The sequence below is a fragment of the Molossus molossus genome, unplaced genomic scaffold (genome assembly GCF_014108415.1).
Source record: "Molossus molossus isolate mMolMol1 unplaced genomic scaffold, mMolMol1.p scaffold_m16_p_5, whole genome shotgun sequence".
In the NCBI taxonomy this organism is placed as follows: Eukaryota; Metazoa; Chordata; class Mammalia; order Chiroptera; family Molossidae; genus Molossus; species Molossus molossus.
Genome location: NW_023425388.1, coordinates 100,817,307 through 100,829,335, shown reverse-complemented (window position 1 = coordinate 100,829,335; position 12,029 = coordinate 100,817,307). Strand labels below are relative to the sequence as shown.

At 36.6% G+C, this 12,029-nt stretch overlaps 1 protein-coding gene across 2 annotated transcripts in view; it reads right to left on the bottom strand.

The window, feature by feature from the left end:
- GBE1 (1,4-alpha-glucan branching enzyme 1) overlaps nt 1–12,029 on the bottom strand; it is a 360,857-nt gene that overhangs the window by 149,816 nt on the left and 199,012 nt on the right. The gene's annotated exons all lie outside the window — the stretch shown is intronic.

The window sequence follows — 12,029 nt, the reverse complement described above, 5'->3', positions numbered from 1 at the left end:
GCAATCACTTGCTTTTTATACAGCAAATAGAACAGATATTTGTCTAAAATGATGATGTATTACTTTGATTAAAAAATATTGAATGTTCTAAAATCTATCCAAAGAAATTAAAACATGTTTTCTTTTAGGGTTTTGTGCTACATTTAAACATATTGAAAACATCACCTCTCCTAAAGACATGACATATAATAGATGCTCAGTATCTTTATTAAAACAAGCAAATCAGTAAATTTATAATGGAATTGATCATAAAAAAAATACTTTTTTCTTCTTTTAAAAAATCTTTAACGTTAACCTTAATTTAACTCAGCAATGGACCATTTCAATGATCTGTAAACTTTTCTTGACTGTGTGCCCTCTCTCAGTAAAAATTTCTCAGCACAGTCCTCCGTACTTATTTATAAATTTTATATACTTACCAGTTTAGAAATATATTAAGTATATTGTAAACTCATACAAACAAAGAAACCAATTTTAAAACAAAAATAAAATAATCAAGGACTGGTTAAAGTTAAAACTATTTCGATATGTCATTTTAATGCTTGCCCTGGCTGTCCTGGCTCACTAAAGTACAGATATAAATGAAAGGAGAGGATCAGCGGCTGCGACTATCAAATTATAAAACTCCCCTTTTCAACTCCTTTTACAGTCTATCCTCTTTCATGAAATTTAGCTTGTATATTTTCATTTTCCCTGAAGCTAGGTGATCTTGCCAAGTGACCACAAGATGATTCATTTGTAAATAACATTTATATTTATAACTAATGAGCTTAGGATAATAAGCTTTAACTGAAATAATTTTAAAAGTTTGGCAAAAACTGCTACAATTGTCATATGCATGCAAATAAAATAATTTTTAGGACTGAAATCATTTGTGACAATAAAATCACAATTATGGAAACATTTTCTTGATATTTTCCCCAAATGCTTTCTCCCAGCTGAACTTTCTTTGAAAGCAGTTATTTCAAATTAATTGTTAAAATGTCAACTTTACCCTGAGGGAGTAATTTTTTTCATTTTTCATTTTTTCCCAAACTTACAATAAGCATATCTCAAAAGTTCCCCAAGCAAATACCTCTAGTAATGCTTCCTAGGATATATAAATCTACAATATTTCCAGATAACACCAAATTGTTTTCAAAGTTAGTTGTACACATTTACCTTTTCTATGCTCTTTTTTTCTGTTACGGTGATCATCTTTACTATAGCCAAAAGAGCAATTATTTCACCCAATGGCATATTACTTTTTGTTTTTGTTATTAAGAAAGCACAAAGTAGCATATGATTTTAAAGTTCTTTTTAAAATAATAATTTTAGAGGTTTCTAATCATGACCTGAATGCTTAGTGTTTAAATATCTTGCCGGTCATGATGTTATCATATACTCATTAGCTTACATATAAATCACAATAAGACTTGGTTTAATTCATCATTAAGAATGAATTCAGCCATAATATAAGATCATATATAACATGCTAAAATTTTGTTTAGAATATTAGTACCTATACTCAACAAGGTTTATCCTAGAAATGCAAGACTGGCTCAACATTCAAAACCAATAAAAAATTCACTGCAGTAACAAACTAAAACAAAAACAAAAATACACCATATACTAAGAATATGTAAGATCCAAATATTCATTCTGAGAAGAGAAAGTCCCCATGAATTTCATTATACATTCTAACTTGTGGAAAAAACTTACCACAGGTAAAAAACCCCAAATATTACCATGCCTATAGTAGGGGTATTTCAATAGATGTGGTTACGACACTAATAAAAGCAAACTGGATTCACTGTTGTTTCTGAACTCTAATAACTCAAGATAAGAGTAGAGTATTCTTCTGCCTAACAGCTGTCACATTATAAACCCAATGGCATATGCTTAAACTACTTTTGTACCCAAATAAAAAGTTCAGGGAAGAAATAAATATTGGCACTACTATGTTCTTTGAGATTCAATATCTCATCTTTGAAAGAAATACTCAACAAAGAAAAAGTACTCATTTGAAGCTGCAGTAATGGTCAAGGCAAAATAACTGTTTAAGCTCAACAAGTCTGCAGTTGTTATTTTATTAAGTGCATTTAACTAGAGGCAGACATATACGAAAAAATGACTAAAATGAAGACTTCTAAATTATAGCCCTTATTTCTTACTCTAAAAACTTCTGAAACTTAGGGGTGACAGGTTTGTCAGAAAGTTTTCTTTACTAACTAAAGAAAGAACAACCCATCTCAGTTATGGACTGTCATTAGTAATTTAGCAGAACTAGAGAGCAGTTCAGTGGAGTAGATAGAAAATTAGAACATGGGCAGCTCCTGGCTGGAAATGTATTCGCATAGCAGGTAATAATATAGCACAGTCAGGATCCCTGTTATCACTCAGAGTGAGAGATTTAATTCTGATAACTTTGATGATATCTCTTGAATCAGAGATTATAAATAGTGACAGGTTGTGACATACAGATAGGATGAAATGAGCATCAGTAACATATCTCTATAGCAGCTGATTCTATATAAGATCAATTTTTTTTAAACAGAAAATATAATAATTTCAAAAAATTATTACAAGTTTTCAAAAGAGAGGCTTAGGCGTTCAGTAAACCATGTACCATTTTCATATATACTTTTCAATGGAGTATAATATTGATCAACATATCAAAGGCAAGGGGAGGAAAATAACTCATATTTTCAAATATATATAGCCACTGTAGTTTCTGAATTCATCTAGATATGGAACAAACCTAAAATTATGGGTGAGTAATGATTCTATAGGGAGGGTCATAGTGAGGCTTGTGTTTTCTTGTATATAGGAAGGCAAGAGATATTTATTAAAGGCACTTACATACTATTTATGTTATGTACATTTTAAAGAAAAATAATTTTATGTTGAAATTGTTTGCCTTATCTATATTTTCTAATTATCCACAATAGTGTTATTTTTAAAAGAATATTCTTTTTATTTTAATTGCCTCCTTCAGACATAACTCTCTACCATAGAAACACAAATGAGAAAAATAATATTTCCACATAGACAGGGATTCCAATACATCTCTTTATAATTTGTGAAGTGGCACAGTCAGTGTGTGTAGTTAATGTGTTAGATATGAAAATTTAAAACATAGCCCTAAAATTCTTTCATGTTCCTTCCATTGAAAGGAGGGTCCGTGTCCCTATCCCTTGAATCTGTAACTGACCAACAGTTTATAGCAGAACTGATGTGCGGCAGTTTCCAGATTCAGGCCATAAGAAATGGTAGCTTACACGTCTGACTTTTGAAATTCTCATTCTTGTGAGATAGCCAGGTAGTTGGCAGAGTGGGCTACAGGGGAGGAACTGAGGCCCTTTTAACCCACAGCCACGGCTGAACTCCTAGCTGGCAGCCAGCGCTAAATGCGAGTCATGTAAGTGAACCATCTTATCTTCTTTCTTTTTTCAACTATATGCTTTCATTGATTTTTTTCTTTATTTGATTTTGATTTTATTGATTTTCCTTTATTAATTTTAGAGAGAAGGGAAACGAGATGGAGGGAGAGATACAAACATCAATAAGAGAGAACACTGATTGGCCACCACCTGTATGACCCCCACTGAGGGATAAGCCTGCAATCTGGGCCTGGGCCCTGACCAGGAATTGAACTAGCAACCACTTGGTGCATGGGTTAATAATGCTCAACCACTGAGCTACGCCAGCTGGGCATTTTTATTGATTTTTTTTTAATATTTGTGTTAATTTTTTTTTTTTATTGATTTTAGAGAGAGAGGAAGAGAGAGGGAGAGAGAGATAGAACCATCTATGAGAGAACATCAATTGGCTGCCTCAACATCACTCCCCCCACTCAGGATCGGGCCACAATGTGGGCATATGCCCTGACTGGGAATCGAAACAGTGACCTCTCTGTGCGTACGTCGACGCTCACCACTGAGCAACACACATTTTTATTAATTTTTAAAGGGAGAAAGAGAGAAACATCAATCTGCTACCTCCTGCACACTCCCTACTGGGGATCGAGCCCACAACACCAGCATATATCCTGACCAGGAATCAAACTGGTGACCTAATGGTGCATTGGATGACACTCGACCAACTGAGCCACACCAGCCAGGACTCAGTGAAGCACCTTTAAAGTGGATGCTCTACCCCCTAGTGAAGCTCCACCACTCATGAAGTCACTCCAGCTGACACAACATGGAAATGAGAGCTTTCCTGGCTGAACTATGGCCAAACTGTAGGTATAGAAACAAAACAAACAACTGCTATTGTCTGAGGTCACTAATTTTAGTCTGGTATGTTAAGAAGCAATATTGATTAACAAAAGAGCAGAGCAGGAATTGAATCAGGAATGCTGATTAAAAAAATCACTTTAGCATTACACCAAACCAAAGCTATATTACATATGCCAAAACCAATCAGAATAGAAGAAAGAGAATGTAAAAAAGCCTGATAAATATCATCAGGCTAATACAAACTTTGTCAATAAAGTTTTAAATAAATTGCACACAGTGTTGAGAAAATAATTCAGAAATGAAAAACTAATACTTTATATACTGAAGAATCTAAGTATGAAAGAATTGAACTTTGGAATTCCAAACTGGTGGTGGAGTAAATGGAAGCTACACAGACCATCTCCCAGAACCAAATGGGAATTACAACTATAACACAGACAAATCAATGGGAAATACCAACAGAAAAGCAGCTTTCGAGGACCATATAACCAGGGACACTGACTGGATCCTGGTAGGCTTGCGAAGGCACAAGATGGGGGCTGGGAGCCCACGGTCGGCAGCTGGGCAGCAGCCTTAGCTAGGAGCGGCGCCCTCGGGTCACACTCCCAAGTGGCTTCACAGCACAGAGCCAGGAAAGAGGCTAAAACAGCCACAGCCATTCACCTTGGGCTCTGACAGAGGGAGAGCAGACTGGACTGGAACTGTATCGGGACACTCGGGATATGGAAGGAACTCAGAGCTTTTGCTGAGTTGCTGCCATGCAGGACAGTTGCCATATTGCTCCTTCCCAGGGCTCAGGGGAGAGACAGCAGCCCCTCCCTCGAAGATCCAACGCCACCCTGTGGGCCATTGAAGTGATAATTGAAGCTCATTAACAACTAGCATCTGCCCCACCCTGGGGAAAACCCCTTATGCTGAGCACTTGAGGAACTTTTTCAATCAACTGAAAACCCAAAACTCTTCAAGTAACCTTGACTGCCAGCCTCCAGGCAAAAAGCTAGAGGATAACAGTACCTTTCCTGGGCTAGCAGCTTTAACCAGGAAAGTAACACTTGACAATGGTGTTTAACCGGGGTCCTCCCTCGCTCATCTAAACCCAGGAGAGGGAGGCACAAACAGCAGAACACCAACACCCACAGGGAAAACGTGACAGACTCCAAAGCCCACTGTCATAGTGAAAATGGTGAAACACAGAAACAGAAGCCAAATGAAAGAGCAAGAGACCTCCACCAAAGATGAGATCAATGTGGAGCAGTTCAGTATGTTAACAGAGCTAGAATTCAGAGCCATGATCTCGAGGAAGCTCAACAGCATGAGTAAGGACATGGAGACGCTGAAAATGATCCAATTGGAAATTAAAAACCATCAAGAAGAGATAAAAAATGACATATCAGAAATGAAAAACACATTGGAAGGTTTAAAAAGCAGAGCAGAGGAACCTGATGACTGGATCAGTGAATTAGAAGACAGGGTAGAAAAAAATCAACCAATCAGAAAACCAAAAGGAAAAAATGATTAAAAAACAGAAAGACAGCTTTACAGAACTGTGGGAAAACTGGAAACGTAATAATATTCACAGCATAGGAGTCCCCGAAGAAGAAAATGAGCAAGGGATAGAGAATATATTCAAAAAAAATAGTGACAGAAAACTTCCCTAATTTGGTGAAAGAAGGCATTCAAGTTCAAGAAGCACAGGGAGTCCCAAGTAAGAAGAACACAAACAGGCCCACAGCAAGACACATAGTAATTAAAATGCCAAAAATTAAAGACAAAGAGAGAATCCTAAAAGCAGCAAGAGATAAGCAACAGGTTACCTACAAAGGAAACCCCATAGAGCTCTCAGCTGACTTCTCAACAGAAACACTACAGGCCAGAAGGAATGGCATGAAGTAATCAAGGTCATGAAAAACAAGGATCTGAATCCAAGACTACTTTACCAAGCAAGGCTATCATTCAAAATAGAAGGTCCAATAAAGGGCTTCCCAGACAAAAAAAAAGGCTAAGGGAATACATTAGCACCAAATGAGCACTGTAAGAAATGTTAAAAGGACACCTGTAATTAGCAGGAGAAATGGGAAGAAAAATAGAACCAAACTAAACAAAAATGGCAATACATAAGTACATATCAATAATGCATTTGGCAAAGTAGCAGGATAGCAGGATACAAAATTAACGTCAAGAAATCGACGGCATTCTTATACACCAATGATGAACTCACAGAAAGAGAAACTGAAAAAACAATCCCATTTACCATCACGGCAAAAAAATTACGATACCTAGGAATAAATTTAACCAAAGAAGTAAAGGACCTATTTGCAGAAAACTACAGGACATTGAAAAAAGAAATAGAGGAAGATATAAAAAAGTGGAAGCACATACCTTGTTCATGGATTGGAAAAAGTAACATCATTAAAATGTCCATACTACCCAAAGCAACCTATAGATTCAATGCAATCCCCATCAAAATACCAACGACATATTTCACAGAACTAGAACAAATACTTCAAAAGTTCATATGGAACCAAAAAAGTCCCTGAATAGCCACAGCAATTTTGAAAAAGAAGGACAAAGTAAGTGGGATGACAATACCAGATATCAGGGTATACTACAAAGAGACTGTAATCAAAACAGCCTGGTACTGGCACAAGAACAGGCATATAAACCAGTGGAACAGAACTGAAAACCCAGAAATGGACCCAAGGCAATATACTCAATTAATATTTGACAAAGGTGGCAAGAGCATACAGTGGAGTAAAGACAGCCTCTTTAATAAATGGTGTTGGGAAAATTGGACAGCTACATGCAAAAAAATGAAACTAGACCATCAACTTACACCATACACAAAAATAAACTCAAAATGGATAAAAGACTTAAATGTAACTTGCGAATCCATAAAAATTCTAGAAGAAAATGTAGGCAACAAAATTTCAGACATCATACGGAGCAGAATTTTCACTGATACATCACCTAAGGCAACAGAAACAAAGGAAAAAATGAACACATGGGACTACATCAAACTCAAAAGCTTCTGCACAGTAAAAGAAAAAATCTTCAAAATGGAAAGGCAACCCACTGTATGGAAGAACATCATTGCCAATGATATATCGGATAAGGGGTTAATTTCCAATATATATAGAGTGCTCATACAACTCAACAAAAGGAAGACAAAGAACCAATTAAAAAATGGGCAGAGGAGCTGAATAGACACCTCTCCAAACAGGACACACAAGTGGCCAAGAGATATATGAAAATATGCTCAACATCACTAATCATCTGAGAGATGCAAATTAAAACAGCAGTGAGGTATCACCTCACACCTGTCAGAATGGCCGCCATCAACAAGTCATCAAACAAGTGTTGGTGAGGGTGTGGAGAAAAGGGGACTCTAGCACACTGCTGGTTGGAATGCAGACTGATGAAGCCACTATGGAAAACAATATGGTGCTACCTCAAAAAATTAAAAATTGAACTTCCATTTGACCCAGTGATCCTGCTTCTAGAAATATACCCTAAGAAGCCTGAAACACCAATCAGGAAGAATATATGTACCCCCATGTTCATAGCAGCACTATTTACAATAGCTAAGATCTGGAAACAGCCCAAGTGTCCATCAGTAGACGAATGGATAAAAAAGCAGTGGTACATATACACACTGGAGATATAAGAATGATCTCTTATCCTTTGAGACGACATGGACGTACCTGGAAAGTATTATCCTAAGTGAAATAAGCCAAGCAGAAAAGGGCACATTCCACATGATCTCACTTATATACCAAATATAATGAACATAATAATCTGAGGAATACGGTAGACCCAGAAACATGGAAGTAGGGCACAGACTGTCATCCCTCAGAAGAGGGGGTGGGGGGGTGGGAAGAGATAAACCACAGAACTTATATGCATGTGTACATAACCAATAGACATGGACAACAAAGCCAGGGACGGAACGGGGGTGGGGTGGGGAGGGGGGTGCCAATGGGGTAAAAAAGGAGAAACATCTGTAACAAAAAATAAATTACTTAAAAAAAAAGAATTTAACTTTGGTGATATACATTGGTTTTGTACGATTTTACCTATGTTGGTTAATGATGTCATAACCAGTAGTATAAACCTCCACAGGAAATACTAATTCTTTAAAAATTAAAAAATTTTGATGTAAAATAAAACAATACGTAGAATAATACAAATTCACTTAAGTGGAACTATACATTTACAGAGTACTAAAACTATATGACAAAATAAAGTAAAAAAATAGTAACCAGAAAAATAATAATAAACTAAAAGTAATATACATTATTTAACCAAAATAAGTACCTGAGAAAGATTCATAGTTGATTCAATAACAAAAGAATCCATGAATTAAATGAAAATGTTAACTATGTCTTGATTTCTATAGTAGAAATTCTTAACAATTATATATAATTCCTTTTCTTTAGAAAATTGATAACTTGAAATGGACTTAGAGTTTATGGTATAGAAAAAATACATTATAAAAATATTTTAATAAAATAAAGAATAGTTTTATGACATAAAATCTACCCATTTAATGCATTTCTTTAAAAGACACAGTTCTACAGAAGAATTGTTTTATAATCAAATTTAACCATTTAATATTTCTTACATAAGGCACAGTTCTGCAGGATAGCGTTAACTCCTATTCATCTAAATACAAACCAGATATTTCAATTAATTGTACTTCCTGTCCACAATCAATGTTTATAAGATTTACTTAATAATGTAATTAGTAGGGTTATATCACAAAATTAGCAAAGGCTCAGTTCTTTTCACTTGTTATAAAACCATACTAAAAAAGGTAATGTTCAAAATGTGATCAAAATACAAAACCCCTTTAGCCTCCAAACTCTGCTTTCTTCTTAAAATGAAAACCCTGAGAACAAGAATGATTAATTGATTCATAGGAGAGTGAAGATCGGCCTGGAACCCTGACACCCGCTTTTGCCTCCTGTGTCTTTTCACATGCATTATGCTGCTTCATCTGGCATGAGTGATTCCTATATGGCCATGAAATACACAATTCTGTATGATATTGGGAAAAGAATGTAGGAAAACAATTTGTCCATGTAAAAGTCATCGAACTTGCACTGAAAAATTAGAATTCTTCATGTTACCAAATGTATTACTGAAGCATTTTTCTACACTACTCATTTTCCAGATACGTGAATGTTTATGTAATATAAAACATCCAAAAAATTCATTAAATTTTTTAAAACACTTATTAAAAATTAGTTATATGCTACTTGACACTCTGCTACTTTTAATATGCCTGATAATGATTTTCATTATATTTTCACATATGATATAATAGTGGATACAAGTTGAGAATATTTTTGCTTTTTAAAATTTTTTTGCCACACAATGCTATCTAAATTTAATCACATAAAATACCTTCGATTTAGATGGTAAAAGAAATCAGAGAGGTGTTTAATCTCAACAAACTGTTTCAACACTATGCCTTAGCTTACTATCTCTAGGATAACTATAAAAATAGTACTTGCCATGCATAAGTAGAGTTGCTATCCAGAATAAATACGTAGCTAGTATAACTACATCATTTGACATCATACCTGACATATTATATTGCATACTAATAAATGTTAATTATTATAGTTATAATTCCTTAGCTGCAGTCTAAAACATGGTAATATTATTAAGATTGCAAAACATGAAATATGATTTTAAAGAATAACGTACTTAAAGCAATGTGTATTTATTAAAAGGAGACTTGCTATAGTTCATTCAACCCGATAAAGTGGTCTTTTCATACTGAAAAATGCTTCGCATTAATCCTTTTAAACTGGAATTTAACCAATTATTTTATTTTTTATTTTATTATTTTTTTAATCTTTATTGTTGAATGTAGAATTTATTACAGATGTTCCATATTTTCCCCCCATTGACTCCCTCCTCCCTACTCCCGCCCCCCTCCCGCCTTTTCCCACACTATTGTCTGTGTCCATTGGTTATGCATATAAGTTCTTTGGTTTATTTCTTCCCACCCCCCAACCCCTTTCCCTTTGAGGTTTGTCAATCTAGCAATGAATTTGTACTTCTTAATCCCTTCATCTTTTTCACCCATTCCCCCAACCTCCCTCCCATCTGGCAACCAACAAAATGTTCTCTGTATCTATGAGAATGTTTCTGTTCTGCCTGTTCATTTTGTTTGTAGATTCCATTGTTGATAGATATGTATTCACTGCCATTTTGTTTTTTCATATATTTTATCTTTTTCTTCAAAAAGACCCTTCATCATTTCATATAATAACAGTTTGGTGGTGATGAAGTCCTTTAACTTTTTCTTCTCTGGGAAACTCTTTATATGGCCATCGATTCTAAATGACAGGTTTGCAGGATAGAGTAATCCTGGTTGTAGGTTCTTGCTTTTCATCACTCTGAATATTTCTTGCCACTCCCTTCTGGCCTGCAAAGTTTCTTTTGAGAAATCAGCTCACAGCCTTATGGGAACTCCCTTGTAGGTAACTAGCTGTCTTTCTCTTGCTGCTTTTAAGATTCTCTCTTTGTCTTGAACCTTTTGCATTTTGATGATGATGTGTCTTGGTGTGGGCCTCTTGGGGTTCGTCTTGTTTGGGACTCTGTGCTTCCTGGACTTGTATGTCTGTTTCCTTCACTAAGTTAAGAAAGTTTTCTGCCATTATTGTTCCAAACAGGTTTTCAATTTCTTGTTCTCTCTCTTCTCCTTCCTGCACCCCCAAGATGCAAATGTTGGCATGCTTGAAGTTGTTCCAGAGGCTTCTTACACTATCCTCATTTTTTTGGATTCCTTTTTCTTTTTGCTTTTCTGATCGGACGTTTTTTGCTTCCTTATATTCCAAATCAATGGTTTGCTTCTTGGATTTACGTATTCTACTATTGAATCTTTGTAAATTATTTTTTATTTCAGTTAAAGCCTCCTTCATTTCTAACTGTGCATCGATCATTTCTGACTGGTCCTTTTTTATACTCTTGAGGCCCTCACTGAGTTCATTGAGCTTCCGTATAAGCAGTATTTTGAAATCAGCATCTGTTAGGTTGCTTATGTCCATTTTGCTTAGTTCTTTTCTTGGGGTTTTGTTCTGTTCTTTCATTTGGGAACTGTTTCTTTGTCTCCTCATTTTGGCTGCCTCCCTGTGTTTGTTTCTGTGTATGACTTAACGAGCGGTATGGGGCTAGCTGAGACCAGATGCTGCTTGTTTCAAAAAATTTAGGAAGAACCTGAAGCAGGATCCAAGACAGGCCAATCCTATGGTTAAGTAAGTGCCAACAGCTTGGGTGGTCCTGAAAGTTGGGTGGGGCGGGGCCTCAGGGAGTCAGCAGGGCGGGGCTACAATATGAGCCAGGTTGCTGTAGTCCCAGATATGGAGACTGTCTGCTGCCCCAGAGAAGGGCTCACCAAAGGAACAAAGGCCTCTTATAGCACATTTGTCCTGGAGAAAGCCCCCTCTCCAGCCCTCGCTCCAGTGCCAAACAGCTCAGTTCTTCCCTGTGTGTCTCTGGTGCCCCTGGAGCTGCCTCCCCTCCGAGCTTAGAGGGAGAGAGTCCAATAAGTCCGTGCGCGGGCCCTTTAGGGAGCTGCCTGGGGCTCCAGCCGCTTCATCTTCCCTGAGCCTCAGTTCCTGCTGGTTTTTCCAGCCAGAAGTTAGGGGACTTCTCTTCCTGGCACTGGAACCCTGAGCGGGGCACCTGTTGTGGGACGGGGACCCCTCAGTCCTCAGGAAGGACCTTCCCAGCCGAGGGAGCCTCCTGATTTTTATCCGCCTCACGTGGGTGTGGGACCAGCCCGTCTCACCG